This window comes from Cryptotermes secundus, unplaced genomic scaffold (assembly GCF_002891405.2).
Source record: "Cryptotermes secundus unplaced genomic scaffold, Csec_1.0 scaffold462, whole genome shotgun sequence".
Classification (NCBI taxonomy): domain Eukaryota; kingdom Metazoa; phylum Arthropoda; class Insecta; order Blattodea; family Kalotermitidae; genus Cryptotermes; species Cryptotermes secundus.
In genome coordinates, this window is record NW_019724744.1 from 600,224 (window position 1) to 607,692 (window position 7,469).

At 39.9% G+C, this 7,469-nt stretch overlaps 1 protein-coding gene across 5 annotated transcripts in view; it reads left to right on the forward strand.

Moving 5' to 3' along the window:
- The window catches only part of LOC111862793 (U4/U6.U5 tri-snRNP-associated protein 1-like), a 64,353-nt gene that overhangs the window by 40,575 nt on the left and 16,309 nt on the right, over positions 1 to 7,469 (forward strand). The gene's annotated exons all lie outside the window — the stretch shown is intronic.

The following is a 7,469-nucleotide window of genomic DNA, read 5'->3' on the forward strand; positions in this document are numbered from 1 at the left end:
GAAAACCAATCGGCAGTAAACGATCATTAGGGGCGTCACACAGGAGCAGTGAACACTCTTATATTAGCCAGTATGTAGCTGTCTTGTGGAGGGCAGAAACACCTGAATGTACGCGTCCTGAGTTATAATTGCTTATGTCCTGGATGTGATAAACAGAGCAGTCGAAGCTAAATAAGATTCAGGGGAATTCAAATTAGTACAGGCAGCGCAATGCAGCAGTGGCAACAGAATGATGAATAAGACAAGTGGGAACCCTTCAATATGTGCTGCAATGTGCTTCAAATGAAAGGCACGAAGTTACACGATTTCGATCTGAATACAGAGAAAAGAATTGTATACAGATTCTTATGGTAAACCTTGAAGTGAAGATACCATCAAAAACATAGACATCGATGGGAAGATAATATTAAAATGGATCTCACAGAAGTAGGATGTAAGTTTGTGGACTGGATTCATCTCGCTCAGGATAGAGACCAGTGGCAGGCTCTTGTGAACACAGCAATGAACTTGGAGTTGCATAGAATGGTGGGAATTTTGAGAGTAGCCGAGCAACTACTGGATTCTCAGGAAGGGCTCATATCCGTGGAGTTGTCTAATTAGTTAGCTAGACATTATTAGCAATAACATAACACAACGGTGGAATTGTAGGTGAAATTGTCAAGAATATTTTTATGGCAGAGACCACTAGGAAAACCTAAAAGTAGATGGAAAGATAGTATTAAAATTGTTCCCAAAAATAGGATGTGAGAATGTGAACTGGATTCTTCTGGCTCAGAATAAGGTGGAGGAGTCTTGTGAACACGGTAATGAACCTTGCAGTCTCCATAAAATACTGGAAACTTCTTGAGTGGCTGAGCAACTACTGGCTTCTCAGGAAGGACTCAGCTGCATGGAATCAGTTTTACAGTTAGGTTGTGAGATACAGTCTGCAATAACATGCCCAAGACAACGCTAGAACTGCGGGCTAAGCAGTGAGGACGGCGCTGGAAGCAGGCCCACTGATAAGGCTGAACTGGGCTCTGAAATATGAGCCTGAAGGAACAAAGCCCTTATGCAGAACTGCAACATTCTCTCTTGCAGTGCCCGTAACAGGCCACCTTCTGGGAAGAGCAGTGACGATACAGTGAGAGATGTTTTTGATGACTTCAGTGGAGGGGGAAGGATTACACATAATCTCATTAAGAAGGCCACTGGATGTAGTACCTCAGTGTCAGATTATTTACATAATCATTTTAATAAACTAACCTTCCTAAGAATTCGCAAACTCTTTCGAGTTTCATTTGTTACATATAAATAATTACAGAGAGTAATTATAAATAACCCCATTGAAGGGATACTGACTGTAGTACTTCTCTATCAGCTTGTTCATATAACAGTTATAGAATAAAACTAACCTTTCTAAGGTTCCTGCTGTTCTTTCTAACTCCACTTATGTTACTAAAAATAATAACTGTAATTAAAGAATAATTATAAATAACTCCATTAAAGGGATACTGAATGTAACACTTCTCTATCAGCTTGTTCATGTAACAGTTACAGAATAAAACTAACCTTTCTAAGGTTCCTGCTGTTCTTTCTAACTCCACTTATGTTACTAAAAATAATAACTGTAATTAAAGAATAATTATAAATAACTCCATTAAAGGGATACTGAATGTAACACTTCTCTATCAGCTTGTTCATGTAACAGTTACAGAATAAAACTAACCTTTCTAAGGTTCCTGCTGTTCTTTCTAACTCCACTTATGTTACTAAAAATAATAACTGTAATTAAAGAATAATTATAAATAACTCCATTAAAGGGATACTGAATGTAACACTTCTCTATCAGCTTGTTCATGTAACAGTTACAGAATAAAACTAACCTTTCTAAGGTTCCTGCTGTTCTTTCTAACTCCACTTATGTTACTAAAAATAATAACTGTAATTAAAGAATAATTATAAATAACTCCATTAAAGGGATACTGAATGTAACACTTCTCTATCAGCTTGTTCATGTAACAGTTACAGAATAAAACTAACCTTTCTAAGGTTCCTGCTGTTCTTTCTAACTCCACTTATGTTACTAAAAATAATAACTGTAATTAAAGAATAATTATAAATAATCTCATTAAGAAGAGCACTGAATGTAGCATTTGGGTGTAGATTGTTTATATAATAAAACTAACCGTTCTAAGATTTATAAAGTCCTTTTGAGCTCCACTGATGTTACTTATAAATAATAATTATAATTAAAGTAGAAATAATCTCATTAAGACTCATAGGCCTACTAAATATGATGCAATGTCGAAATGTTGCATGCGAAAAATAGCTGCATCACAGTACTAACAGTTTAAGCTTTACTGTCACTTTAGAACACAAAATTTGATTCCGTAACTAGTATTTTGGTAACAATTTACTGCTCCTATAAACTAATTTAAACTGTATAGCTTGGCCTTGGGACTTTTACGTCGTTAATGTTAAAATGGCGGCAATACAAGTGTATGGCCTTCAATGACAAAATATGATATAAAAATGGCTACATCCGGACAGCGCCAAAGGCACTAGTTTAACTAAATATTTCGTAAATATTATAATACAGTATTTCTGACAGGCAGCAATCAAATTTATATCTGAAATTCTGATATTAAAATCTAAAAAATAAATTACTATGGACTTACAAAGTATTGTAATTATTAATTCATAATATTAAGCTTGTAATTTATATCTATATTAGAAAGATCCTCATGGCGCCTAAAGCCCCGGAAATCCAATATGGCTACAAGCAAATGAAGTAAACACTACATCTTAATACGAGTATGTGAACAGGTAAATTACAAATTATATAGTTCCTAGAAAGCAGTGGATTCGTTATTACTCTGAAATTTTGCAAACGAATGCTTCTGAACTTCTAAATAAATTGCTCCTTTTAGAATACCGCAAATATTTAAGTTTTTGTCTCTTCAAAAAACCGCCAAATTTGCAACTTCTTCACACTAATTAACTTGCGTAAACAGTAATTATACATTTACTAGTCATGATATATGCGACTTAAATCGAAATTATAATGCAAAAATATATGAAACTCTTGCAAAATGTGTAATTCTCACGTTCCTACTATTACAAACAGCCTACTTCGTGAAGTACGCACTTGCTGTTCACGAACTAATGCAAAGTGGTTTCTGAATGATATTATAACGCATTTAGCTCAACACATTTAACACAAAGTCACAGATAGTTGCAAATCATGTAATTAACACAACTCACGGGAATTCACGCTGTCCTGGCTGCACAAAATATGCATACGGATCTGCATAATTGGAGCACACGCTTATCACATCTTACCTCCCTCACACGTAATGGCTCTCTGCCCTGTGCGAAGGACACGTCATAATAAGGGAGGGGGGTTCAAGACGTCACTCCTATCGCGTTAAATATTTCACAAATTACATTCCGAGATCGAATAAAATAATATTACGCATAAAGTCTCCTCTAATTTTTTGGCGAAGCCTCGTTTGTTTCGGATTTTAAAATTAAATAAATATAGAATGATAGCACCGTCCAATCACAGCTCGGTTACACAATCTAGTTTCTCGCGCCCAGTGAGGAGCACAGGTGTTTGGAAACAAAATTGCGAGGGAATTTTCGACGCGGGAGAGATAAATGAATAAGTTAATGATACAGTAGATGTATAATTTGGCGCTTCTTTCGTTAAGTTCTCGAGCTGAATATTAAACATGAAAATAACGATAAATTTAGTTCCGCGTCCTAAGTTGTTAGCTCTGGACGTGTATAGTGGCGTGGAGGTCATTCTCGAAGTACATGAAGGAGGGTGACAAGCCCCTGTAAGAAAAGATCTTAACAATATTCAGTTTGTGTCCCCACCATCCGACAGGCTTATTGAGGTGAATTCAAAGAAAAAATACTTGTTCTGCCGGTGATCGAACCCCGGGCTTCTAGGCCCATAGCCTGTTATGTTACTGACAGTGCTATACCAGCTCATCAGAGCTGACGTTGTTAGAACAACGCAATTAAACAGTCAGCACGTAGCACTCATGAAAAGTAAATTAATGTATACACAATTGTGGTTCAAATTCGTCGTGGAATAACGGGCAATAGGGAGACTCAGAAGATAATATTAAAATAGATAATGAAGAGCTGTTGCTTTCCTCATTGATTCATTCATATTCCTGTTGTCCCCTCTGAAGCATAAGGCATTCGTGAAAGGCGTCCTTTCACTTCAGTTTCTGAATATTTGGACAGTCGGTAGGACTCCTTGCACAGGGGATCAGCCAGTCACAAGGCCGCTACCTGCACAGGACGACACAAACACAGAATAAACGTAGACAAATATCCATGCCTCGGGTGGGATTCGAACCCACGACCCCAGTGTTTGAGCAGGCGAAAACAGGTCATGCCTTAGACCGCGCTGCCGCCGTGATCGGCGTTGATTTCCTGAGTTCTTAATAAACGCCTAGTTAAACTGCACTTAATCACGCATATTCGAAAATGATAGCAATCAGCAAATATAAAACTATAACTTCACTAACTGCTCTGTGCGGGTTTAAAACATGGCTTCTGCTTCAAAGGGAAGAGAATTAATTATGTGTTTGAAAGCATAGTGTGCAGGAAAATACGTGGCTGGCTCTAAGAAGAGTTAAGGCACGAGAAAATTGAAAGATATTATGGGTTGTGTAGATTCTATACATTATGATGGACTGGGCATGTAGCTTGGATGGAAGACATTAGAGGTACAGAAAACGTAATGGGAAGTAAGATGTTGCAGGATCTAGAGGTGGATGGAGAATTATTAATCTGGTTCTTAAAGGCATGGATGTTAGAACGCTGGGCCCTTCTACCAGAATGGATTAAACTCTTCCTGTACTTCGCTTCAGGTGCTTGTCACAGTGTCAAATGGGCCGCTAATCTAATGGGCACGTAGAAGTCTGCGCCCCGATCTGGGGTCCAGCTGCACCTCCCGATAATTAGCACACGCCCCTCGCTCCCTGCTGGGAACTTGATGTCATGAATCCTGCCAAAGTTATTTAACGACGCTGTTCTAACTGCGTATGTCGTCTAGGTTAGATTGTTGATGGGATTGTCCCCGGCTAATTGACAACATGTTGAAGTGGGCGTGGCCCATTTTAAGTTATTACTCCTAAGTCTGCCCGAGGGAACTGAGGAAAATGACGAAACAAATCCCGTCACTGGAAAATGACGAACCAAATCCCGTCACTATCTTCTTGCGTAAGTTCAAACTAGAGATCTCTGTCGATTTTCAGGTCTATAATAGCCGGCACGACTGCCGCTGTGCAAGCCTCGCTGTGGACAATGTGTGTCTCTGTTCACTGTGTCCGGCTGTTGTCGAGTGGGTACCGGGTGTAGTGGTTATCAGGCTTCTTTCCTATCCGTGGGGTCACGAGCTCTAGCCTCGGCTATGCTGACTGAGTGGTGTTCCTTAGTCGCTCGACCCGAACACCCTAAGTAGGCCACGACCATATGACATACTCTCATACATATCATTCGCAATGAACCTGCCAAAACATATGAAGATGGCAAGTAACTGGAGCACAGCGTCATAAAGCACTGGAATGAACAAACAAACATATATTTTTTTTAGATGAAAGACCGGAGCCTGAAGCTGGCCACTCGACCTCAATGTGTGTGTTGTGATGGTGAATGAATGGAGTTTCGACTTTACGTGCTCTATACGCCTTCATGCTCTAATTTGTAGTTCACGAATATTCAGGGATGCATTAGTAAAATATATATATATATATATATATATATATNGCCTATCTTGAACGAAAATTTTCTTGGATCTCCTCAGGGATTCCATGAAGATGCCGGTTTCGCACCTGTAATATTTTTCAGATCACGAATCGCTATCATTCAAGCAATTTGAGATACTCGTGGCTTCATTTAACAAATCACAAACAAATGAAATAAAATAACACTAGACACGATAGGAGGGACACACATGTAGACACACAGACTGGTGGGAAGGAATTATGATGTACGCCCCTGAAATGAACTCAGGTGCCATGATGTACACACCAGGTTTCATAAACATTGGTTCAGCCGTGCAAAAGCTGATGGGGGTGGGGAAGATACACAGACAGCATGGAGATCGCATATGCCTACTTTCATTTTTTGAAAATAAGGAAAGTGGGCTAAACAGGGGCAGCTGCCACTAGACTTCTGCATGGAAACACCAAGTGACAGCGAACTAAGCCGAGCAAGCGAAAGACGAGCTCAGATGCAAGTGTACAACCCTCCCTCCACCCTATCGCTCTACCCAGGCTAGCCAGCACTGCTGCAAGCCTTCAGTGAAGTTATCGCCAGTCCATCCGTTTCTGCAGATCAAATAACATGCAGCAGCGCTGTGAGACGCACAAATCCTGCAAGTCAGAATTGTCGCAGGGAGTTGGAACGTGAGAAACAAGTCTAAGGAAATCTCCCAAGAGGAAATTCACGTCACGGTTAACTACCAACGTGTTTACCTCTGTTTGATGGACTGACCCAAACGAATGCACTTCAAGTACCCACCGTAGCTTACGCTGATTCACGCTTGTCCCTTTACTTTTTCTTTCTTTCTTCCTCCGACATTCATTCTTCGTCTTCTTCTTTTTAATTTGCTTAGTAGGGGGTTGAGTCCAGCTGGGTCCACTCGGCACGGCGGCCACTGATTGGCCTATTGTACCTGCCCCGGGTGATTATGATGATGGAGAATTTGGAGGAATGAAAACTGGCAGGGAAAACCGAAGTACTCGGAAAAAATCCGCCCCAGCTCCACTTTGTCCACCAGAAATCCCACTTGACCAGACCCGGGAACGAATTCGGACCGCCGCAATGGGAAGCCAGCGACTAACCGCTTGAGCAATGGCGCAGCTTTCGTCTTCTTAATGTCTCACATTCGACACCATGACGTACATAGTATTCAGCGGTACTCAGTTCATGCCATGTATTCGGTAGGTACCTGCTTCGAATCCTCGGAGGACTGCAGGCAATCCAGAGATTTCGTTCGGTACAAGCTACGCAAAATTAAGTTCATACTACATATACAATATATGTATAAACACAGGGGAGAGGCGTCTCCAGAGTTCCTATATATCTGGGAGCCATTTCTAAAAGTATGAGTGGAAATAAAAACCAAATTACGTCTGTTGAGGAATTTGCTCCTTTCAAAGTTTTCTTAAAATGTAGGCAAGAGGAGGGTCTCGTGTGGAAGTTATACATATATACAGAGTGTTTCACGACTTTAGGGCATAACTGCAGGACGTGATTTCCTAGGTCTTTGTGATCAAAAAAGTTCATATAAACATGTGTCCGATTTTGGACGGTTACACAGTTATGACCGTTTTAAACTCAGAATAGAAGGTAACGATTACCGACAATAAACGGAACAAAATAATAAACCAGCATAATACATGATACATTTAAAGTATGAATGTAAAGTTAACTTCGTGAAATTACCTTTAATTTGAATT